The 25,688-nt window shown below is 41.4% G+C and overlaps 1 protein-coding gene and 1 long non-coding RNA gene across 3 annotated transcripts in view; one reads left to right on the top strand and one right to left on the bottom strand.

The window, feature by feature from the left end:
* Positions 1–25,688, top strand: part of SLC16A12 (solute carrier family 16 member 12) — a 511,884-nt gene that overhangs the window by 195,608 nt on the left and 290,588 nt on the right. The window lies entirely within an intron of this gene.
* The window catches only part of LOC138300460 (uncharacterized), a 90,753-nt gene that overhangs the window by 4,909 nt on the left and 60,156 nt on the right, over positions 1–25,688 (bottom strand). The window contains exon 3 of the long non-coding RNA XR_011204941.1: positions 7,108–7,173. This is a non-coding gene — a long non-coding RNA (uncharacterized lncRNA). The remainder of the gene's footprint in view (positions 1–7,107; positions 7,174–25,688) is intronic.

Raw genomic sequence — 25,688 nt, 5'->3', positions numbered from 1 at the left:
CTGCCTTGCAGCAGAAAATTTGCTACATCACCTACAGGATCGGCGCAGTGCCTGCTCCATCTTACCAGTGCATCAAGAATTTTCAATGCATCATTCCTGGGTGACAAACTATCTCAGCATCGCAGAGAGGAACTAAGCCTGCGCTCCTGGAAACAAATGCAGCGTGGAAAGAAATGACACATCGTCTTTTCCACACTGGAAAATCTGATGCAGTGCCTTACTTTTTAATGCATCTCCTCTGCGGCCCACACTTATAGTTAATTTTGATGCTTCCCAGGTCCTGTGTGTTACAAGGATACAACCACTGATTCTTAAGGATTGAGACTATTTTAATCCTTTAGAAAGTGATATCTCAACTTGTGCATATTGCATTTTTTTCGTTTTTATTTTATTTTCTTCAGATAAACATCTGTTTTTTCTGTGTTACTGTATGAGTTATTGCACAAATACTTTACACATTGCCGTCTAAGTTAAGTCTGCCTACTCTGTGCCAAACTACCAGATGGTGAGCACAGAATAATTTGGACTGTGTTGTGACTTACCCTGCCTAGGATTGTAGTCCCTACTTGGACAGGGTGCATACCTCTGCCAACTAGAGACGCAATTTCTAACAAATAACCAATGTAGATGCACTGCTAAGTTTAGAAAACCTGTACCACCTTGCCTTTTTATTACTTTTTTGCCTGCTTTGAGCTTTCTATAGGGTTTAGCTGTACCAGTATTCTGAAAGTGCACCCTTAGTTATAGCCAAGAGGTGGCTACCGCCCCCAACTTGATACTACACTAGGTACACTGTTGTTTACCTTCCTTCCTGGATGAGAAAGGACGAAAGAGCCAGTAACTGGCAAAATCTGTGCAGTCCCACAGAAATGTTGTGTTATGTTGTGTGCTAGGTCCTATGTGGAGCATGTTACATATGTGTTCCTTGTGACCATAAGTAACCAGAAACAGAGTTGTGCTAGTGAAGACACAATAGGCTCAATTTTCAAAGGTGAATATAATTTTAAATGCAAGTTTCCAATACAATTTACATTTTTTGTGCATGCAAGGAATCCACAAAGAGGTCCTGGTGCAGTGGTGTAACGCAAAACGATGGCCTCCCTGCAGACTGTATGAGGGACATGAGGGCCCGAGTCTCCAATATCTCACAGATATTCACTTGTCTGGGGCTGAATGAGTATCCCTTAAAGATTTGGTGCCTCCTGAAGGCCCCCCCCTTCTGCACAGGTACTTTTTTACACCATTGCCCTGGCTGACATAAATACAATTATGAATGTGAATTTCTTCGCCATGAGCTCAGAGATCCAGTCACTCTCAAGGGATTGGAAGTGGAGGTCCTCAGAAGTTTGGGAATGCACCAAACATCCATGTTTGTACATTCCCAAACTCATCTTCTACCCTTTCCACCCTGGAAATGTTGGAGATTTACTACAGGAGAGGCTTAGGAAACTTTGCCTTCCAAGGTGGAAATAGGAATGATTTACTGCCATATTTGATGGGAATGCAGGATAAGGGCTTTCTCAGTGTGAAGAAAAAAAAAATCCTCACAGAGGAGTGTGTGTTTGCACAGGACGGTCCATTCCCTCTGTGAAGATTTACTTACTATGGACATCTCTGTTGCGGGTGAATAGGAGCCCTTAGGAAAAGCCACACAACAATCCATCGCCACACATCAGCCGTTTTGTCATGTGGCAATGGATTGGAGCACGATACCATTACACGGGGGTATTGAGGTTTTGATGAAGTGCTAACTACTATGGACTTCCATATAGGAAACTGGAGCTTTACTGAATAAAGGACGACTTAATTATGATGGAACATGTTAACTATAGGAGGCCTTGAGAAAGCGATGTATATTGCAAAACTCGTGTTTGTTTATTTGTGACTAAACCTGTCTAACGAGTAATTAATGAGTGGCCTTCATTCTTTTGGAACAAAGTATGTTTGAGAATTTATATGAAGTCCAAAAAGTAGTAAGTCTACACCTGCACATAGAAGTAACTATAAGGGTCCACATTTAACAGTTTTTTGTGATTGGTGCCCACCGTGCACCTACCTAAACTAGTGGTAGCCCTCCGGGTCATTCAGATTCTCTTTTGGATATTACAATGTGAATTCCCATTTTTCCTAGGAGTATGCCTTGAAACACTGTCAGTGTGCAGCAGGGCTACAGGAACAAATATCAGCTCCAGGCCAAATGAACTTCAGCCTAGAACTGTACCTGCGCTCAGCCAAGTTTATGTTTCCAGTGACCAGATGCAATCAGCTATCCTCCGCCTAAGACTCTGGAAAAAAGCTGGAACAGCCAGAAAAATATAGTCTATCCTGACTTGGCAAATGATTAAAATGTAAGAAAAATTACACATCTACTTTCCCCGGCATTCTGTCAGTGCAAAGCAAGATACTTACTTGCCTCCTCCAGCCAAAGGCTCTGTACATCAGCCCTGAGAAATAATCAGCAAGGGCAGGACTCTGCAGTTAATGCCCTTCTTTAAGGCTTAGGGCTCTGAAGGAGCCCAGTAGCTTTAACCTGGAGTGGAGTGAGCAGTAATGGCAACAGAAAGGAGAGTAAGTGAACCCTTCCCTGGTGCAAGACCCAGTTCATAGAAGCAGAAATGGAAGACGCCTTGGTGACTTGACCCCTCAAATGTCACAAGAACTTTAAAACCAAACTGGCCAAAATGACTGAAGAGTGGCAAAGGACCGGGAGAGAAGCGTCAGGAATGCAAGTTTGGTAACATTCTTTGCCTGAGCTCACTTACAACCATCCCTGACTGAGGCCAGTCAATTATCGAGGTTAGACTTGTTTTCATATGTGTCATGTGCCAGTGCAAAGAGCTTCTGCATCTGTACTATACTCAAGATCGAACAAACATCTCAAAATTCCAAAAATACCCAGGGGGTGCTTGATGGGAACAACATGTATAAAGCTAACATTAGCCTGTCCCCACATGTGGGCCATTGAAGTTTGGTACTCCCAGTGGCCATTGTAATGAGTGGCCTTCCCATCTAGCATCCAGTCCATGTGCACTTATAGCGAGTCCAGATACATCCCAAACTGGTCTCAGACTCGATCTGTGCCAGTCCTTTGTACGTTCCCACCTTTTACTGGACCTCTTGGCCACTTATGTCCAAATCCACTTCTTTGTTCAGTTTTGCACGCAGTACAGTAATAAACTATTAGCAGGGTTCTGAATTTATACATCAATGGAGATCAAATTAAGCAGCAACGTTGACTCATTTATGTGGAAAAAAGACACATTTTGCAGCATAATGTACCACATTTTTGGCAGTATTATTTCCCTATTTAATCTGTCTACTCAAATAGTGCCAGTTTAACAGTTGAATACAGCAATCTAGTCCACTTTGATATGCCATCCAACCTGTACCATGTAATACCGTTCATCTTCCAGAACTCGGACATTTTTATTGCACCCTGTACAAAACATGTATGAACATGATTGATTTATGGATATTACAGACATGATGGCTCAGTGGATTGAGTGTTTGCTGCTAAAACATGCAGTTATGTGATGATGATGAATTTGAATCATTACAATACCAACGTAGCCTTATGCCCTTGCAAGGTGGATTCATTGACTACAATTAAATTGGGTCATAGTAAGGCATATTACTATTATCAAGGTAGGAACAGGGAAGGTGTTATACTTCTGATTTTCTGCCTCTATGATGGTTTCTTCACCAATGGCATAAGTACAATGCCTTTTCATGGGTCTGGTCTCTTGGTGTGATGGATGTAACAGTTACTGCTAATATTAAGGGATTCACTGCAGAAGAGACAGAATCAGACACAGGCCTCGAGACAGCGTCACCAGATAGCATTGATGGAGATGGTGCAGCCAGAGTTTAACTTCTTTGACCCCAGTGACTGCAGGAGTGGCATTGACTGCTCTTGTTTCTAAACACACATAGACGACCAGGTGGGGTATGTAATGTGGTGGTCCCTGTGAGAAGATGCAAAGAGATTGTGGAATAGATGCCTCACCCACAACTTATTGTGACATGCTTCATTACAGATGAATATCCACACACGGTGGGTGAATTTTACTGTGGCCGACTCAACCATTTCTGGGAGATCTTAAATAAATGACAACCGGATTGTAGCATGAATCCAGACAGATAAAACGTATCTTAGGGTACACTCAATTAATTTACCTTTTAATTATTGAGTACCCTAGATATGGTTAAAAATAAAACATAAAGGGTGTCTGATCTGTAATAATGACTCTTCCACTCTAATGATAGTGCCAACATGTTTCAGCCTTCCTTCAAAAGCCCATACGGGTCTGACGCTTTCATCAGGGTTGTTAGCGTCCCTGCCTACCTACTCAATCATGCCTTGCAGAAAGTCTGAGGCCAAATGTTTTCACTTTATTGTAGTCTGTTCTTGGAGAGGAAACCTGTGATGAAAATCATTGCACAAGGGAAGATACGACAAACCTTGAACCACATTAGATGTCACATACTGTTCTCACTCACCCTCAATGCGTAGAAGCTATTTAATTTAATCTCACCAGGAAAGTATGAAGAGTGTAACATTCTTTGCTCTCAATCTCTATGGAAACAACTGGGTAATTTGTGTGAAAAAATAGTCCAACACTGCATATCCGCTGCAGAACATACATCACGCCTGGGCATGCATTAGCGCCAATTACTTCTGATGCAGATTGCCTTTTATACCGCTTACCATAACTTTAGGGTGGTTCTTAATATATATAGGCAGATTAGGGAGGCAGTCCCCTCTAGTTATGCAATTGCTATCTTTTGTGAACTTAGGAAGAAGTTATACTCTTATGACAGTCAGTGATTCAATTGGAAGATCATGCCCTTTGTTGTAAAAATGTAACTCATTGTGCCACCATTAATGTGGATACTTATTCATATTAGTCATTTAACTGAACTAAACAGGCAGTGTAGTCTGCCCTCATTACCCGTTTGTTCAGTTAAATTAATGGATAGTTAACCCTAAGCCTCAGGTCACTTTATTAAGGTGGATGTGCCTGCAGGTTCACCCAAACGCTTCATTTCAGCGTCCGTTTTGTTGAGGATGATGGGAGTAGGAGTCCCAACAGGGTTCCGCGTTACAGGCGTCATTACATGGTCCAGCGTGCTGAAGTCACCTGCTTAATGCCCGTGTACGTTTAGTTGAGAATGATGGACGTCGAATCCCATTGTTTGTTCATTTTGTGTAAGAAGTCGCTGGGGCACTTTAAGCTAAAAAAGGCGGGTGGGGTGGATTTTGCTCTTTAGTTCAATTTCCTTTTCCCAGTGTTGTAGATACTCATTTTACTAGAATGGGGTATTAAAATATTCAGATAATGGTAACAAATGCAATCACATTATTTTCAGAAAAAGCGAATGGTATAGGCGAAACGTTTCATGGAGCTCATTCTCGTGATCAACAACCCAAGATTGTGTGCATATTAGAGAGAATTGTCTTCAAGGACATATGGTAAATTAAAACGTAAATATAAACACCAACTCAAAAACCACCCATCTGGTAACATAGACGAAACAGTTACTGTCTCCATACCCGATAGTTAGGAACATTGAATGTCATTGTTAAGGCCTTTCTCGGCACAATTTAGCAGATATATCCAGCGTTGCACTCTCCCTGTCAGGTGTGGTTGTAGGTATTTTCAATCATGTATTAGGTGAGATCATTTTCAGAACGTTTTTTTTCAGTGAAATCACGTTTGAGTCTTGTCATCGTGTGTTTACATCTGATGGTACTTCTATGCTCATTAATTCTTTCTTTCTTGTTGTCGTTCCCACGCATTTCACCCCGCATGGGCAGGCAATCATTTAAATGACATTTGCAGAGACACAATTTGTGTGGTGTTTTTAATGACCTTAGTGTTTTTAACCCTTGGTCGAGTTCTTTTACTTGCTTTGTGAATGGCCACGTATTGCAATGCCCGCAGGGAGAGGATGATGAAGCTTAGAAGCTATTCCCGTGTCTGGTTAGAAGGGTGTGGGTTGCAGTTTCAGCTTTGGACAAAAGTGTATTTTATTGGGAGCCGTGATTACTTTTAACATATGCCTGTGCTTGTATAGCTGCGCCTGGGAGTGAAGCGAAGGAAAGTGAGAGGTATCTTCCTAAGTAGTCATACCTTCCAACTTTTGGACGATTTGGTTGCGGTTTTTATGTAGGTGTGATCCTACGACTTGTGACATCATACTCTCGCGAGGGCAAAATGTTCTCTCATTTGGTGCGATCCTTCATCATCTTTATGGGAAGTGTCAGGTCTTCATGCTGTTCCTGAACCTAGGTGGTCTTAGCTGCTTCTTGCACATAAAAACAAACATTCCATTTGCACCACAATACTCTACACCGATGAGAGCTGCTCATCCTGTACGCCATTTTACAAATTCCAAAACATGTTAAAAAATAAATGCCTGAAAAAAACATACAAAATGTTATGAGTGGCCACATTTTTGTCCTGCATCTGATAGAGGAAACGACCTTTGCTATATTAATGAGCACTCAAAGAATAGTAGGGGAAAAGTGTGTTTTCTCTCCTTTCTAATTATCAGAATATTCTTTTTATATTGATTGATAAATGTGATAGGTAATACACTGAATATAGTCCCTTTAAATAGGCCGAGGCTTAGTAGACAATGTAGCATCTAAGAAGCACTGAAATTGCACCTACTTGAGTGTCAGAAGAGCTTGCACTAATACGTTCTGGTGATTTGGCAACCAAACTGATTCGTCACTGCCCAGCCTGTGCCCTTCCTGTTACAGCCTATCGTACTAGAATGTGTCTGGACAGTTGAGATACTTCACAAGGAAACATGAGATAAGGAAACACAACTCTTGTATTCCGTACAGTCCCTGATTCGTGTAATTATCTCATTGACCATATACAGGGGACGTGTCCGAAAAAACTCAGAGAAGAGCACGTTACAATTACAAAACATACAGCACGCAAAACTTTAGGTTGTATTACTGTCGAGAATATCTTTGGGTGGACATTTTGGTGACAATATGAACCTTTTCTCAAAGAGCATGAAGTGAATGAATACAGCAGTCAGCAGTTCAAGCAGGTAGCATTTGGCAAAAAAAATGTATTCAGCATCTACCTGAATTCAGGGCAGTTAAGGCTGTTATACAATCATCACTGTACATTGCTGATTATGGGCAGAATACTGAAATTAAAAAAAATGGGATTAGTGGGACATGACAGACATGCACTAGAAAGCAGCGAGTACGTTGTCTGGGAGATGTAGCCTTCAATAACAGCATGCTTAAAGCCAAAGCATACAGGGTACAGAGCGTGTAATCAGAGAGCAGCAGTACTTGTTACTTAGAGAGCCCATCTGAAGCATGCAGCTATGAAGCCAGCTATGACACTCCACTAGAGCTTTTAACCATGCTGAACAGCAGTCACGTGGCTGTACAACATGGCTAAACGACTTAGGCTAAGCTAATAGTTCTCACATAGGTGCAACCCATTGGCTTTGTCAATGCTTGTTTTTTCCTGTGTGTCTGCCTGGAGCCTGGCTCGGTGTTTACTCTATATGGTTGAGTCAGACCCCAGGCAGGCTGTGAAACACAGCGAGTGAGCAACGTTTATACTTTCGGAATTCAAAAGCTGTATTTCTTGGCATTAAAGGGAGAGAGGGCTGCTCTTGATATATTGAGAGGATGGATGCATGCAGAGTATGTGAAAAGTAGAGGACAGAAGGCTGAGTTGAAGGTATATAGCTAATGTGTGAGAGACAAGGAGCAAACTGATATGGTGTGAGAGGAAATGAAGGGGAGAAAGTGTAAGAAAGAAGTAGAACATGGTGAATGGTGAGAGAGGAGGAGGGAAATGAGCGATAGAGTGAGAAAGAGGAAATCTAGAGAGTAATCTGAGAAAAATAAAAAGGCAGAGGGAAGGAGTAAGAGTGAAAGTGGACAGACTCATTAGGTGAGAGATATGACCAAAAAGATAAAATTGACAAAAAGAAAATAAATTACTGAGTGAAAGTGCAAAAAAGGGTAGTACAGAATGATGGGCAACAAGAGAAAGAGAGAAATGAGCAGTGGTGTAACAAGGGTGCCATGGTAAGGTAATAAAAGACGACCACAACTGAGTAGCAAGGGAGTCCCTCACTCTACTGTGTCACAGGGTGACTGCACTAATTATAGCTACACCTCCTGCCAGAAAGGTTAGTTAAGGACTAAAGCAGGGTGTGTTGAGAGTCAAAGAGAAGTCTAAGAGAGAAAGTGCATTGAATCTGAAGTTAGAAGAGCCTGATGTTTAAAAAAAGGGAAAACAAAGACGTGTGTGGAGGTGATGCTATATCTTATTTGGGGGTGGGCGATGTATTTTGCTTCGCTAAAGGATTTGGCAAATGTTTGGCCATTCCGCATTACGCTTGTAACAGAGTTCTGGGCAAATCCCGAAAACCACCATATGGCCGAGTTTTTTCTTGTGCGTGGCTCAAAAATAGTAAGTTGGCAACTGTAAGCGAGATTTGGCATCCTCCAGCATGCTTTTCGGTCACTAAGTGGGCGCCCGGTGAGATTTCTCCAACGTGGGAGGTCACAATGTTCTCGATCAGAAAGCTACTGCTGGAGCAGACAATCTACTCAAGCTGTAGCAAAATAAACTTGAGAAGCTGTGCCCTCTGGCACACCACGTGGGACCGTTTGCACTGATTTTTCAGTGTGGAACAAGTCCCTGGTGCTAAATGACAATGCGAGCAGCGCAACATGCATATATCTGCCCGTATGCAGAATTTCACAGAATCTCCCACACTTTTTTTGTAACTCCATGGAATTCTGCATAGTAAAACTCCCTGAGTTCCACCCAGGTCTTATTGGACTTAAACAACTAATAAATCCATTTTAGAGATATAGGTGTAAGCTTTCTGGCTGAAATTATATCTATAATTAGTGCAATCACACTGGCCCAGCACTGTGAGGAGCCCTCTGCTCCTTAATTGTGGCTATCTTTTACTAGTTTAATCCAGGGGTAGTTGGGCCCATTTTTCTTGTTTGAACTAGTGCCTATGGCATGATGGGCATGGTGCTCCAGAAGTGCCCTAAAAAATGGTGCTGAAAAATGACACAATACACCAGACCTGGTCTTTGAATGGGACATAATACCAGAGGGCCCACCCAGGAAAGTGAACATGTTGTCCATTTGACCTCTAGCTACTCGTTATTTCACTATCCAAACCACTCTCCTCTCTATGCCTGCTACACTTCTTACTCTCTGTTTACTCAGTACATTAAATATACAAATGGTGATGGGAGGAAAGCTTGCAATTTGTCTCACCACTGGCAATCACATGGAGTAGCATGGCAACCCATTGGTCTTTGCTCACCATGCCACCTCAGTTTGAACCCAGCAATATCCAAATCAGCCTTGACCCAGCTTCTCATTGTAACAGTCCAGCCCATACTGGCCCGGCCAGGTGCTTACAGAACTGGAACACAAGCACCCTAGGGCCATTTTCGCCCTGAGAAGGGCTCATCAGCCAAGTATAGCTTGGTGCTAGTGGCACAGTGAGCACAGGGCCCTTGTCTGTGCATGCCCTTGCAACTTAAGGTGGTACATGAAACACACAAGAGGTCATGGGAGGAATGCTTGCAATTTGCCTAACCAGTGGAAATTGCTCAGAGTAGCACCTCAGTTTTGACCCAGCTACATGCAACTCAGTTTTGACCCTGCTCATCATGGGAACAGTCTAGTCCAAACTATTGGGCTGGGTCCTCACTGAACAGGAACATATGCAACCTTGGACCAGTTTTGCCCTGATAAGGGCTCATCCAGTAGCACTGTGAGCACAAGACCCACGTCTAGCGTACCTTTGCCACGTTGCCACTTAAGGCGATACATGAAACACACAAACGGTGATGGGAGGAATGCTTGCAGTTTCCGTATCTATTGACAATCGCTTGTGGTAGCATTCCAGTCCATTTTTCTTTTTCTCACCATGCCACCTCTGTTCACTCAGTGTCATCATAAGGATTTTCGTGGTCCTAGGCAAGACATATTTTTATTACTTTTATGTGACCCAGTTACTGAATTTTTGACATGTAATTCAGGAGAGTATGCAATTATGTAGGCTTGAATTAACAGGACGTGTGTGATAAAATTCAATGTTGTTCCGAACAGGGGCCTCCAATATATGTCTTGCCAAGCTCATTAAGGGCCTGATTTATACTTTTTGGCGCAAACCTGCGTTAGCGCCGGTTTGCATCAGAAAGTATAGCGCCGGCTAGCGCCATTCCAGGATGCCAGCCGGATGCCATATTTAAGGAATGGCGCAAGCTGGCGCTAAGGCCCGGTTAGCCTCAAAATACATGACGCTAACTGGGTAGGGGAGGCATAGGGAAATCTGGGGAATGGCGCTAGTCAGGTTACAGTCAAAATAATGACTCTAACCTGACTAGCGCCATTGTTCGATGCACAGCACCCATGGACATTACTCCTGTCTAAGTAAAGACAGGAGTCATGCATCTAAGCCCAATGGCCATCCCCAGGGGACTTTTGTCCCCTGGGGATGGCCATTGGGCACAGTGCCGTGTAGGGGGGCCCAAGTTAGGCCCCCCTATGGCACTTTAAAAAACAAAAATAAAATACTTACCTCTACTCACCTGGGATGGGGTCCCCCGTCCTCCGCTGTACATTTGGTGTGGGTGGGTGTGTCCCTGGGACCTGGAGAGGGCACCTGTGGGATTATTCCATGGTGTTCCACCATGGAAACAGGCCCACAGGTCCCCTAACGCGTGCCCTGACCCAGGCATTAAATAATGGTGCTAACAAGCTTAGCCCATCATTTATGCCAGCCTCCCTCCCATGCGTGATTTTTTGCACTGGAGGATAAATAAGGTGCCTCGGCCTTAGAATCATTTTTTGCCCGGAAACGCCTACCTTGCATCTCATTCACCCAAGGAAGGTTCTGCAGGCAAAAAATGACTTTAACTCCAATATTTTGGCGCAAGATATGTCTAGCGTCAAAATATAAATTTGGAGTTAAGTTTTTGCGTAAAAAAAACAAATTACGCAAATCCGGCACAAACAGAGTATAAATATGCCCCCAAATAATTAGGATGACACTGCACAATACTCTAGAACAGGGCTCCAGAACTAACCACATTGCTCCACATACAGAGTATACAAGTGCACACAACTATCTAGACATGCTCTTCAGATCTAGGTAGAACTCTCTAGTTGTGGCCCAAATTCTACACAATAAACCAAAGGTTGCCTTCACATTGACACAACATTTCAGTAATGGCCTTCAGATCAGGTGTGTCAGATGTGATCTAGGGAAGTAGTTGTTTTACTCCATCAGTGAGATCAGCAATTGCATACTTACACCCGCTGATGTTCTAGGCACCAGACACATCAATCCAGAAGAAGCCTGTTCAACAGAACACAGAGGTTCACATGTGGTCTCCAGAAATTGTTAGAAAACAACACATGTTGCACCTGAAAGTAGTAGTAATATTCAGCGTGAAAATAGAGGAATGATCACTATATTTCAGACTCCTCGTACAGTATTCATGAAGAGGCCTCCTGCAATGATGCAGCTCTCTATATTAGGACGCCGGAACTAGGTGCAACAGCAGTACCCTGAAGCCATGTTTGTAAGTTACATGGCAGTGTCATCGTGACATCCAGCAGTTTTTTTTAAGCTACTCTAGCCAGTGATGTTTGTGGCACATTACCCTACATTACCAGAATGTATTTACCGATCATGTGTAGCATGTTTTAGATAAGAATATAAGGCAAACATGTTCTCGGTGTGAAAGAGGGTACATTTGATCATGAGTAGCAAGTTAGTTGAGCAGGGAGGTAGCTGAGTGAGTGGGTAATTGAATGAGTGAGTGTGTGAATGATAACATGTATGGATCTGTGGGTGTGCCAGTGGGTTGACTCATGAGACTAATAGACTGAATGAACTTGTACATATTTGAATGAGTGATTGAGTGCACGAGTTACATGCCAGTGTGCCTTAGTGTTTCGTGTATGATTGTGTGAGCGACAATATGATCAACAGGTGAGTTAGTGCACAAGGGACTAAGGGGTATATTTACAAGGAAGTGGCGCAGCGCCAAAGTTCGCGTCACTGCGTCACTTCAGAAACACAGGGATGCGCCTTATTTACAAAAATACAGTGCACCCCTCTGTTTCTCCTTGCGCTGGTGCTAAATGTAGCTGCCTAACGCCAATGCAGGCACCTTTGCACCATGGTGCAAAGGTGCCTGCAATACAGAGATGATTGGGACACCTACCTGCACAGAAACAATCAATAATCGGTGCAAATCGTGATTATTTAATGATTGTTTTGTGCATGAGGGGAGACCTCCTTGCACATAGACAATCATTACTGAGCTTTTGTTCTTTCTATGTGTGCTTCAGAATGCAGCGCACATAGAAAAAGTGAAAACAAAGAGAAATAAAAGTATTTCTCTTCGCTGTGCCATGGTAACGACACCCTGGGATGGCAATATTTTTGGAGCTGCCTCAGATTTACGTTTCTTGTAAATCTGGAAGAGTGTCAAAAAGCAATGGGTGTTGAGTGGGTATGCCCACAGCAACACCCATTGCACACCCCTCTGCCGCAGAAAACTGCGTCGGGGGACCCATATTTATAAGGCGGCGTTAAGCCACAAAAAGTGGATTGTGGTCCCTATTGGGACAGGGTACATACCTCTGCAAACTAGATACCCAATTTCTAACAATTAGTATAGCATAAATGACATAAAATCGAAACCTGTAATATCTGTATAAAGATCATGTAGCTTGTTTTGTAATGGTTGTTCTGAATGAATGTGTACAAACAAGCATCCAGTATCATTTACAGTTAACAGAAGTCAGAAAAATATTGCTAATAACTTTTTATATGCTATTTTAAACTGCAATTTTTTACATTTCCAAGCGCTGTAAAAAGCAGGTGTTACTTTTAACCAATGTAATGATACTCATGTTATTGACCTCAGAATGAAAAGGCAGTGAGTTGACCCTCCTGAGATTCATACTCATGACCTGCAAGTCACACCAGATATAGGTAGTCAGCCATCTTGCTGTGCCATACTCAATAATTCTTATCGTTCCCAGCATGTTAAGGGTCTTTGCTCTATTGTTGTACATATTACCTCCAGCACGCAGTGCACTGGACGTGCGCCAGTATCCTCTTTCACCACTCAGCATGAGCTCCAGCACAATGCCAATAGCCGTCCCTTCTCAGTCCATCTGCCTCACACCCTTTGGAACCTGTACTTCTTCTCATTCAAGCTTGGCACATTCCAAAAAATGAAGAAAAACAATTGCAGTTACATAACACTGCTTACACTACAAGAACATTGTTATGTTTGTTTATTTTTCTTTTTGGACGGGTAATTCACCTGGCTCGGGTGAAGCACCGACCTGGTTCTCACCTTCCGTTGCAAACCGCGAGAGGTTTGTCCATGAGGGAAAGGGCAGTGATGAGCACTGTCTTCAGAAGCATGCACGTTCTTAGAATTATCCGGATAGCTATGTTTCTTTTTGCAGTGGTTCCCTCTAGCCCCGTGCAACCCGGATGCACATATACACAGGTGAAAATGCCCATGTGTAATGTTCTACCACCCAGACTAGTCCTGCCTTGGGTGAGGTGGGTGGCAAAGTCCTTTGATACACCTGCTTACTTCCTTGAGTTTTCACATTCTGCAAGGAACTCTTCAGCGTTTGTGCAGTAGCTGGCAGTGGGGTCCCAAAGCTGCATTACTCCCTGGATCATGTGAGAAAGAGCAGAGGCACACCACAGATGATGCTTCTCAGCAGCATGTGGCTCCATCTACAGTAAGGGGGTACTAAGCCACTGCTCCAGACTACATCCAAGGGTAGTTGAAAGTCCACAGTACTCTACATTGTACCAACTATAATCCTTTGCACTGCGTCGTATTAGCATTGTATGAAATTGGGTTGCTGGCTGACTGAGATGTGAGCTCTGGTCAAGCAGCAACCACAATCCTTGTCAGGGTGAGGTACAATCCAACCATAAATTAACCTGTGCTTAACCCTCTGGTAGCTTGCCACTGAGCAGTCAAGCTAAATTCAGAGGCAATGTCTAAAGTATTTATGCAACACTTCAGACACAAATTAAGTGAAAACACCATACAAAAAAGATCCCACAACAAGTTCGAAAAATAAAGTGATTTTTGATAAATAAATCAATACTAAAATGACAAACATCCATTTAGTAGAACTGGAGATGTGCAGTTTCAACGATTTCAGTGAAAATAGTGCCAAAATGCACAAAGTTGCAACTGTGGATATCTGGTCCTGCTGGACCAGGAAAAAGTCACAAGTTCACGTTGACTGAGACTGGAACGAGGGCTGGCTACAGGGACCTACTTAGGCACGCTGAACAAAGTACCTTAAACTCTGTTTTGTGGAGCTTTGGGAGGGTCTGTGTCATGGATGCCTCTTTTAATTGGGTGATACATTGGTTCTGTGAAGCTGCAATGTGGAGTCCGTCATCGATGCTGCCACCAATGAAGGAGGTGAGGGCCTGTACCGAGGATGTGTAACGCAGCGGTGGTTCCAATGGGGAGATTCATGCAGTGTTGAGGATGCATCAGTTCTGCCCAGGGTAGCCAGTGCAGCAGGAAAGGTACGTTGGTGCAGTTCGATCCACAGAGGCTATCAGAGTACCTTAGGTCCACTTCCACAGGTCCAGAACTGCGGTGTAACTACTTGCCAGGATAGATTCATGGATGGCAGAGTCCAGGTTCTGGGATCGAGATTGTTGGAGCCTTCTATCCCTGAGGTTCAAATCAGGAGGCCAGCCAACAGCCCTTGTAGTCACTCTGGGGTCCTCATTTCAACAAATGTTTGTCCAGTCCTTCTCATTTAAGCAAGACAGCAGCAGGCAGTAGGTCAGTACAGCAGGCCAGCAGTCCTTCAGAACAGCAGTCCAGCAGAGTGGCAGTCCTTTTAGCAGCAGAGCAGTCTTCTTCCTAGAAGAGTATCAACAGGTCCAGAAGTGTACGGAAAAGATGGTATCTGAGAGCTATACCCAGATGTGCCTATGAATTGGAGCAAAGCTTTTGGAGGTATGTCTTTGAGTGCACAGTTGCCCTGCCCTCCCTGCTCTGGCTTCAGACAAAGTACAGGGGGTATGCAGCCCTTTGAGTTGAGGCAGGACTATCAAAGTGCAAGCAGGCTGTGCCCAGCTCATCCCTTCCATCCTGCCAGGGATGGCTCATCCAGGCACACCTACGCTCCCTATTGTGTTTGGCTATCTGGGAGGAATACACCAAGCCCAACTGTCAACTACACCTAGTGATGTGACACAGACAGGCTGCAGACACCAAATGCAGAAAAATGCCAATTTTACAAAGTTATACACATATGACAAGAACAACCCTCTGCCCACAGGGCAGAGGCCAATGTATAACTTTCTGAAACAAGAATCAATTGGGAATCATTCAAAAAGAAAAACTTTGTCTATTAGGTAGGGGGCTCTACCATCAATTTAACCACATACTTTAGATACAAATAATGGATGTAAAAAACAATTATGAAGCTACAACACAGGACAAAGAAAGGTGTTTAACATATATGTATTGAATCCATACATATACAATGTAACATGAACAAAATGAATGTAATACAGATGACACAGTACTCAATTGGTGATATTTACAATGTATTATAAAAAGTGCACTGTACAGTCCCCAGTGGTTATGTTCATTCATTCAAAACCATAAATAAAGGGAAGTACACATCAATTAACGGTCCCTTTTTTTAAGTGTGAAAGCCAACCAATTGTGGGTAGGGTGGAGAGGGCTTGTCAACATTTTGTGACCCCAAATTAGTCAAGGAGTCTCATCAGGACATGGTCATCTGACTAGCATACCCCCATTGTGTTGGTGCAGATTACCTCACATGGATGTCTGCATTTAATGACTCCAGGGGTCTTTAACCATGAACTAAATCAGGTAAACATACTCTCCATGTCATAGATTGAATCTATCATGGCTCATTAAGTGGTAAATATTTAATTGGCTTACATTGCCCTAGACGGGAGATTACAGCACACCCTGCTAAACCGGCATTTGTCTCTCACAACACTTTCTAAGAGTGGTATTTTCAAAGCTGTAATTTAAAATCTGACTTCAAACTAAGTTAGGCTTTTAAATTACAATTTCAAAGACACCAACCATGAACTGATTACCTGCTCCCATTTGGAAATTGCAGCTTATTAAATATAAGGTAACTCCAATGTTACCCTATCGGAGAGGTAGGATTTGCAGTAATGAAAAACAAATGTAAGAGTTTTCCACTATCAAGACATGTAAAACTTAAAAGCATGTGTTCTTCTTTTAAAAATTGCCCCCTTGCCTCTGGGCTGTCCAGGGTCTATTTTAAGTTTGGCGTATGTGTATTAAAGATAAGGGTTGGGCTTGGAAAAATGTTTTTTTTTCCACTGTCAAAGTGGTAGTTTAAAACTGCACACACAGGCTGAAATGGCAGGTTTCAGACATGTTAAAAGTGCTACTAAAGTGGGTAGCACAATCAGTGCTGCAAGGCCACTAGTAGCATTTAATTTACAGGCCCTGGGCACAGGTAGTGCCACTTCACTAGGGACTTATAAGTACATTAAATATGCCAATTGGGTATAAGTCAATTCTACCAAAATTTAAGGAGTGAGCCCAATCACTTTAGCACTGATTAACAAAGGTAAGGAAGGTGCTCAGAGTCCTAAGGCCATAAAAAATGAGTCAGCAAAAGAGGAGGTCGGAAGGCAAAAAGTTAGGTGGAAGACATGCTTAGGATGCCAGATCTAACAAACACTAATCCACGACAATGCAGTGAATTATAGGGCCGCTCACAAGTCACTCAATGATACATGCTAAAGGAAATGAATAACTCACCACACTGCATCACGTCCTTGGGTCATTAGTCCACCACTAGTGGGCCATTTGAGGGCCACAACCCTCCACACTGTCCTGCATATCTTATTCTTAAATTACCATATGGCACTGAATTGCATGCAAATCAAAATCGAAATGCATGTTATTTTGTATGACTCTTCCCAACAGCATGGAGATTCTATATCTAATTTCCTAAGAATTTACCAAAATGACACAGTAGCCCATTTCATACCAAGTATTTCAAGGAAGCTTCCTTGAATTATTTATGGTCCTGATGATGACCCTTGGATATCTTCAAACATTGCCAAAAAGCCAAGTTTATTAAGGAGTCCTCTAATTTACAATGTGATATTCTTTCATAATAGGAGTGCATTTGACTTCTAATATATTTCACTCGCACTACTTGCATATGCCTTCTTGTTCTTTACTGTTACAAATGTCTTCTCATACACGTACCATGCACACCGCACTGTTACTCACATTTTACACTATCATTTGAGTTCATAATTATGAAATATTATCCTATTTTGATAACCGCCTGGGTATGGATTGTTGTTATAGTTAATATATACATGGGTTTGGATCACTGGTGAAACCAATTGCACTTAAGTCTACAATTCTAAATGTATAATGGGACACATACAAATATATATCTATCTATCTTATTAAACCAAAACTAAATGGTGAACCGTTGTTTTTTGTTTAGTAAATGTGACAGTTAAAGCAGTAATTGTAAGAATTGAACGCATATTTGCTGTTACTGCTGTGGCGTTACCTAGATTAATACGATCTGTCACAATCTGACCCTTACTCGAGAGGTCTTTGCATTGCACGACTGCACTGCTTCTACTGAACACTCACCCAAGGTATCCCTGTAAACATATTTATTATTAAATATGTTTATGTTTGAGGTGTGATTACAGAAACACGCCCTTTGACAAATGGTCTATTTTTAGTATGATTTTAACGTTAAAATACTTTGTGACAATAAATACCTATGTACAAAGAATCGGGCGTGTGGGTTTAACACAATATTCTTAATCGCCGGACGCCACTTTGAATAAGATTGTCAACATGAACAGAGTTTTTTTGTTTTTTAAAGTCATTAAGTATTTGTTACGATATCAGGAGATTAAAAATCCCTCCTAGGCAGCAGATTTAGCTCTGCAAATTCAAAATCAGAGCCATTAATGAACTTGAGAGATCACACCCTCTTTAGCAAGCTGATCACCACATTAGGCACCCTTTATTAAATTACTAGAGTACAATTTCCTCTCTACAGTACTCTGTCTCTGTGCGTGCTGTACCTACGCCTAGTGTTGGACGGATGTGTACGACTTATTGTTTTTATTATGGTATTTCATGAATTTCCTATTAAGTTTATTATTATCTATCTAGGGGCGTCTTGATGTGTTGATTTCAGTAGGATTAACCATTGTCCTTGCTTTGACTTTGAATGTCCATCTGAATTGCTTAATTTCTTCCGAACCTCTTTCTCCAGCGTGTTTTATTGGTCTACCATCTATGCTTAGCCAGAAAAAGTTTTCTATGAACACCTTCTGTTATCTACCGCAACCTGTCGAAGCTCAGCCCCATTTATTCACTTGGTCAACAAATTCAAGATCCGGTTGCCTCCGATAAGACAAGGATCAGCCATTGCTTACATGACAAGCATTTAATCAAAAAATATTTTCTTCTCACTTTATTCTGTTTCCTGTGCAGGCTTCACTTACCGGTCCTATGCACATCTGTGACTGACCCAAATGTTTTTCACAAGATGATTCTCAGAACACAGTCACCTGTGACCACAAATTCACTGAATATCGCCAATTTTGTGGAACTATAATCAGTCTGGTATAAATATTGTAACATATCCCCCACCCTGTGGTCAAAACCATTATTTTGATTATGCATGTTACCGGACTCTGTGTTTGATGTGCGGTCTTCGCACAACAGATGTTGCCATGGAACACTAAAAATAGCTGCTGTGCTGCAGCCATTTGAAAGATTTAGCAGTTGTCACAGACTAAAGACATATTTGTCCTGGACCTGCTCGGCACTGAAACAAAATGATAGCAGATCTGACCTGATGCTTAGTATTCTTTTTTCCGACCAAATTAATCTTCCCATTTGAATATATTTGCATATCCGTTCCACATTGGCCTCACCCCCTTCTGAGACAACCCTTTATATGGAGCATCTGGATGATCTGAAAAAAGTATGAGAGAGCTAGTTCCCAAACATGCCTGTAAATAAACTGCAGGAATGATGCTATTCTGAAAATGGCTTAAAAATTCTACTTTAACCGAAAACAAATTTTCATATGTTTATTAAAAACACAAAGGAAATTCTTAATCTGTCGTTCATTGCAATGTTCAAATTTCAAGCCAATTCATTGTATGCGTTGACAAGCAAGTCACATAGAAAACAGATTTTATAGCTGGATGTGTTGGATAGCTATCTCAACATTTTAAGGTAATTTTAAATGGATTCTCCATCTAGTCCTTAACTAGAACTTTGTTCATCAAACAAACTATTTAATGCGTCTTATAGAAGGGTATTTGGGTGGAGGTCGTCATTTATGATTTAGCAGGCTAACAGTTTCTCTGTCAGCCAGGTTGCAAGGCCGTCATTTATGGTTTAGCAGGCTAACAGTTCTTCTGTCAGTCCTCCTGCAATCACCGGCTCATTTAAGTTTCCCTAAAGGATCAACTGAAGTTTTTGTCCAAACGTGTGTCTGCTAACATAATTGTGCTAACCGCCTCCCTCTTTTTTGGTTGCATGACTGACTGGTTCCACATTTGTTCTCTCCCAAACAAACCCCCAAAGCGGGGGTGGTGGGCAGTTGTCGTTGAACGGCACAAAGTCAGTATCCCTGATGACCTTGGAGTCCATCCTGTTTGGGACACTGCTTGCTTGTTTCGTCCCTGAATTAGCATGTCAGGAATGAAAACCAAGCATTAAAATAGGGCAGGTCTCCTGACACCATGGAGACGGTAGTCATACGGTAGTCAACCCATCGTGAAGTCGTATAGGACAGTGGAACAAGGTAAGGCCCGCCATCATAAAGAAAGTGATTTTACAACCTCAAAATGAAAAGAAATGAATGAGGGCTGGATGGGGAATCTGTCAAAATTTCAGGATGCAGAGATACCTCCTACCTCTAAATCCCCCCCATGGCAAAGAAATATCTTTCTAAGTATCTTGCATTTATATCCTTGTGTGTTTGCATCACAAATCAAAAGATTCTTGCCCCCAATACCTACTAAAGATAACTACACAATAGGAAGTTTCATAGAGATTAAAACATTTGAAATTTAACTATACGGTCACTGACTTCCTCCAAGCCACAGTTATTAAAAATTTGTTATGTTTTTTTATTTAGAGTACTTCTAGGGTGCAGGCCTATCCTCAAGAAACAGCATCGAGCTACACATAGCAAAATGGGTCCTAAGATGTTCAAAATAGTGCTGATGGATAATGAAATGAGCTGGACTGGTAGTAGTTGCAAAGGGAGAGTCCAAAACACAATGTTAGAGTACTCTTAGTGTATTTACTCACCGGCAGTCCAATTCTATCAGTAATTGTTGTCCTTTCAACCCGATATGGCACAAAGTGTCCAGAGTTCTCGTCCGGACTGAGCCAACAAGATACTACTGGTGGAAATTTCCACCACAAAAATCTCCATGTAAACCACTGAGTTTTAGGGCTGGTAGTACTCGCAACAACTTTGGCTGACTTTGGGAACTGCCTGTCTTTGAGTCTTCCTTCTCTACATCTTTTCAAATGGAGACTTTTCAAAAACATTTTTATTACAAAGTAAGCCCTATGTAAAGGATGTTTCCGTTCTACATATGCTATTTTTCATGTGTCATTTTATGCTACTAGTTGGGGAATTGTGAAAAGTGCTTAATGAAATGCATTTGGATTATGTGGTTTGGTTTGAAAAGTGGTGAAGGCGAAAGATACCCAATGAATTAAAAAAAAAAATTGTAATGCTATGGATTTTAAAAAAATGGTGTTAACGTATTTGTATGTCTGCTCTTTGAGTCAGCTTTAGCTTTAACTGTCACAACAAAGTATTGTTTTTACAAAAATAAATATGTAATATACATGCTGAAAGGGCAAGAGAGAGAGGGAGCTGCATGGTAAGTGGGCTTCATCTACTAGTCTATTCAATTGACATTCACATTTTGCTTCCCCCCACCAAAGCAATGTGCATGGGACAATGGTTGAGACAATTGTATCCATTGATTCCCTTCAATTTGAGTGACTACACAAATCCTGTGCACATTGTTCACATCATTTAAAAATAGTTTTTTTCTCTTAAGTGACAAATCTGGTTACAAATGTACTTTTTATTGTATTTAATTTATTTTGCCTGGGCTGTAGGAGCACAGTTAGATGATTTATTTTATGTCTGCTTCTTAAGGTTGTTGCTATAAAGTGTTTAAATGACATTGTATCTTTGTAGCTGCCTGCAATTTTGAGTGCGTGGCTAGGTGGTGACTTATTCTTGTCTCCTTCATAAACAGTAATAAAAAATGGACGGCACAACTGAAAGGTTTATCATATAATAAACATCACTTCTACATCTGTCGCATCAGTGAGTGCTTTTTAATTGCAACTTTTTTTATTGCAAGCAGATGGTAGCCACGTTTTGGTGGCTGCATGTAATTTTCTTTTCATTTTGTTGTATATGTTTGCAATAAACACATAAAAAGATAACATTACATCAGTTCATGAAGGCCAGGCCTATAGGCTTTGCCAGCGCTTGTTTCATTAATGTGTATCAGTTCCTAGACCTGGTAAAAACGCAAAGCATCGTCGAACCGCAACAGACTCCTGCTTGCGCAGGTCCTGGCAGTTCCTGTACTGGGCATGAAAAATGAAAGCATGCATAGAGAAAGGTGTCCTTTCAGACAACCTGATTCTACTGCTGACATTATCAGGGGAATTGTGGGGTTTCATGGGCTTTCACTGTGGTGAGCCACACAGCTTCTCAGAAAGCCCATTTGTTCTAGGCGAGTGTAAAGTTTTACCAATAGCTTTTTAATGAGCACCTCTGAGCCTGAACGACAATCTTTCTCAGTGTCCCTTTCTTTTCCATTTCGTCCTAGAACGTTCCATTTTAGAAACTGTGACGCATAGTTCAACATCCAAGTTTAGAGTAGGCCCTCTGTTATGTGTGACACCTTAATCCGGGTCTTGATGTTTTGCTAACAGTGCTTTGCATTATGAAACGTGTCGTTTTTCTTGTTTTCCTTAATAACAACTCACCCGTGAGCAAAGTCTCTTTCTTTCCAAGCTGACCTCACCCCACTTGTCCTCACCATACCTGTCTCACAACTTTGCAAAACTGGAGTTTGTACTTATTGTAACTGTGACGCTTTAGAGCAAGTGGTTGAGTGTTTATGTCTGGGTTTTGACAGTGCATCTGTCAAACAGATGTATTGCTTAAATGAACGGAGTAGACTTTGGATGTGATATCTCAGTTATTGGCTTTCTTCCAAAAGCCTCATTCAGACATTGACCTGTGACTTTATCAAAAGTGGTGTGCCTCGTCCCAGTGGTATGATTCATCTCTCGTAACATGTTCTTAGTTGTATCCTTCCACCGGCACTCTATTACTTACACTGAACTGCATTAGGGAATACTTTGCAACTGTAACCCTTTCTGTCCACTTCTACTGCTCACTTCTGTGTGTTTCTTTCTGTTCCTCTTCCTTTCCTCCTTTCTGTTTCATCCTCTCCAGATGCCTTGTCTTTTGCGCCTCCAGGATATCACAGGCTGAAAGTAAGGCTATACTGACGGCTCCATTTATTTCAATAATGTCCTCTTTTTGTTTCTATGTTAAAAGTAGGTTAGGGTACAAGGGTGTTTCCTTTATAGTCCATCCCTTCTTTCTATATCATTGAAACTAAAGGATGACTATAATAAAGGCTCCCTTGTCTTCCTCTATTTGAAATAAAAGCAAAAACAGGACTGTATCGACCACAAATGAGCCTTCAGTACGACCCTCCTTTTGTTTCTTGTTAGGCCTTGTTTATGCTGGATGTGCATACCCAGAACTATCGGCTTTGTCTAATGTTTGTCTTAGAATGAGACAATCATCCTATTTCTGCTATTTTCCTGAACCTCTCTTTACTTCTTATCTTCTTGTAGTATTGAGGCTGTTGTTAGCGTGTTATGCTTATATATGTCAGTACCAATGACTATTTCTCATAAGGAATTGATAGACTGTGCTACATCAATCATATGCAGTTACTTGTTAACATTGGCTTAATAAAGGCATGTTGGTGCAGACTTCAAGAACACGTGGATGAGAATAAATATCAAATAATATAATTTGGGGGAAAAAAGTTGTCAGGGATTAAAAATAAAAGCAAGAAATGTTCTCCTACCTCCACAATTAAGTCAATTTCATAACAAAGTTAGCATCTTTAGGTCAATTTCATTAAAAAGTTAGCATAAAACAAGATATGCCAATTACAAGCATGCAATAAGCACAACACCCTCTGGGGATCAAAACTTCCCAGAAATAACAGAGGACACAATGTAATTAGGTCAAAGAGTCAACCCGTAAAACTGAAGAAGATAATCAGTTCTCATTGGTGTTAAATATAAGAAACATTCAGAAAATCAAATACTTTGCATTGCTGCAGGACCACATGCCATCCTCTTACTAACAGTGAATGCATACCACCATCCTTATCAATTCTGATGGAGCGTATTGTCTTCATGTTAGCCCGGCCTTGAAGAGAAAGAAGTGCTCTGGCCACTCTGGTCCTGGAAAGCCAGTTTCACATGGCATGGGCAAACAATACTCCATTAAACACAATCTAACTTTTAAGTTCAGCATAAGCATATGACTTCTTCTGTACTTGTAGTATACTTCTTATGGCTTAAAGCAATTTCATTTTTTGGTTGCAGTGTCCTTTAAAAATTCTTGCTCGCAAGTGGTCAGTTCTGCCTTTTTCTCCCTCCTTTTTATGTTTCAGAGCAGTGAACAACTATTATTCCACTTTGGTTTCTTTATCTGTTGCTGTGACTGAATTTTTTTTGTAATTTCTTTGGTGCTCCCTTTTCAGTGTGGGTGTTTTAGACTGGTAGCTGCCTGCATTTTACTGCAGCATTCCATTCCTCTCACCTCCTCCTATGTTGCTGACATTTGTTTTGGCCTTTTACAAAGGAAACACCCAGTGGTTTAGCTCACTGCTCACAAAAAAACACAAAATGCCCTTTCTGGCAGAATGTAGCTAAATCTAGAAGCAATGATGTGAAACTTGCTTAGCCTCGCATCGCATCTCGAGTCTCTCTCTCCAGAATCCCTCGCTGCCAGCACTCATGATATCGCACACAGGGCATTGCTTATCTCCTTTATTAGGGTCATAAATCTTCTCAGGATGCTCTGCTTCTTGAAATGTGGGGCAAGAATGCTTGCAAGACCATTCTGTTTAAATAAAAAGAAAATACTTTTCCAGCCTTATTTTCCAATTTGTATTTGGTATTTGCACAACTTGAGGTAGTGCAGTCATCTTCTCATCTCTTCTCAAGGGCTTGTGATTTCTGATGTCAATAGACACCAGTGACCACCAAAACATGTTAGGAAAAGATGAAATTACGAGTCAGGGGTGACCTCTGACAAGAAAAGTCCAGTTCTGAATTTACAATGCCAATAGCTCTAACTCAAGGACATGTGAGACCTATTGCATTGCAAATGCTTGTTTGATAGGCAACTTACGGAACTGGTTGAAGGTGTATGCTTTATAAAGATATACCTTGGAATCAAAACAGAAGTTAACTTGCTGCATTTGTGATGGGGTTGATGGATCGATGTAGGCACACCTTAATGAAAGTAATGGCACACACCTAGTAAGGCTCATGAGTGTTATTACATAGTGTAAGAGAATATAGACGGTTTTGTGAGTTTTGAACAATTGTTTACGTTTGTCATGCCCTTATGCATATTCATGTGACTATGAACACATATTTAGTTATTTATTCAGATTAGATCATTGTATTGTTGAAACCTCCATTGAAGACATTGGGCAGCTTAGTTCCAATAAAGGCTGATACAGAACTTCTGCTTCAAAATTCCAGCATTTGTCTTTTTTTTCTTTATTAATTTAGAACGTTCTACAACCAGTGGGTAGGATGTTCTAAAGCATTATACCCCTTCTGCCTGGGCTGTACCCAGGCTGTTCTTCAAAACTCCCACCCTCTTTATAGGCCCTTGCTTGTAGATCAGTCCTAGGATTCAGGGCTTTTAACAACAGTAATACCCTGGACAGAAAGCTATAATTCTGTATTATTGATATCCAGAGAGTGGGTGATAATGAAACACAAAATCAAGACTGATGATTAACCACCAAGAAGTGGCTAATACGAATCTTGAAGAATTCCACCCTACGACATGGCTAAGGCAGAGATCCAAGGCCATAGTTTCTGAATTATGGGATTTGTGTGTTAAAATATCATGAGCTAAATTATTCCCTGAAATAAAAATTGTGCCCTAAATATTGTTTACAAGAATATTGTCTCATTAGCTGTAGATGTTCCAATATCAACTCCGATATTTAATTAGGTAATATTTAAGGCACAGTATTTATGTCAGGCGATATTCTTACAGAGCTTTTCCCATTAGGGAGAATTAAAGAAAGAGTGGGGAACAAGACTGTAAAATATGTTCATTTGCACAATGGCTTGCAAACAGCAGGTAAGCTTGTCCTGCAGATGAACGAGTGTAATATGGAGTGCATAGTTTCAGAGACATTCGCAGGGTCAGCATTCA

The sequence above is a fragment of the Pleurodeles waltl genome, chromosome 6 (genome assembly GCF_031143425.1).
Source record: "Pleurodeles waltl isolate 20211129_DDA chromosome 6, aPleWal1.hap1.20221129, whole genome shotgun sequence".
Classification (NCBI taxonomy): domain Eukaryota; kingdom Metazoa; phylum Chordata; class Amphibia; order Caudata; family Salamandridae; genus Pleurodeles; species Pleurodeles waltl.
The sequence above is the reverse complement of the archived record's forward strand: the minus strand, read 5'-3'. Positions and strand labels throughout refer to the sequence as shown.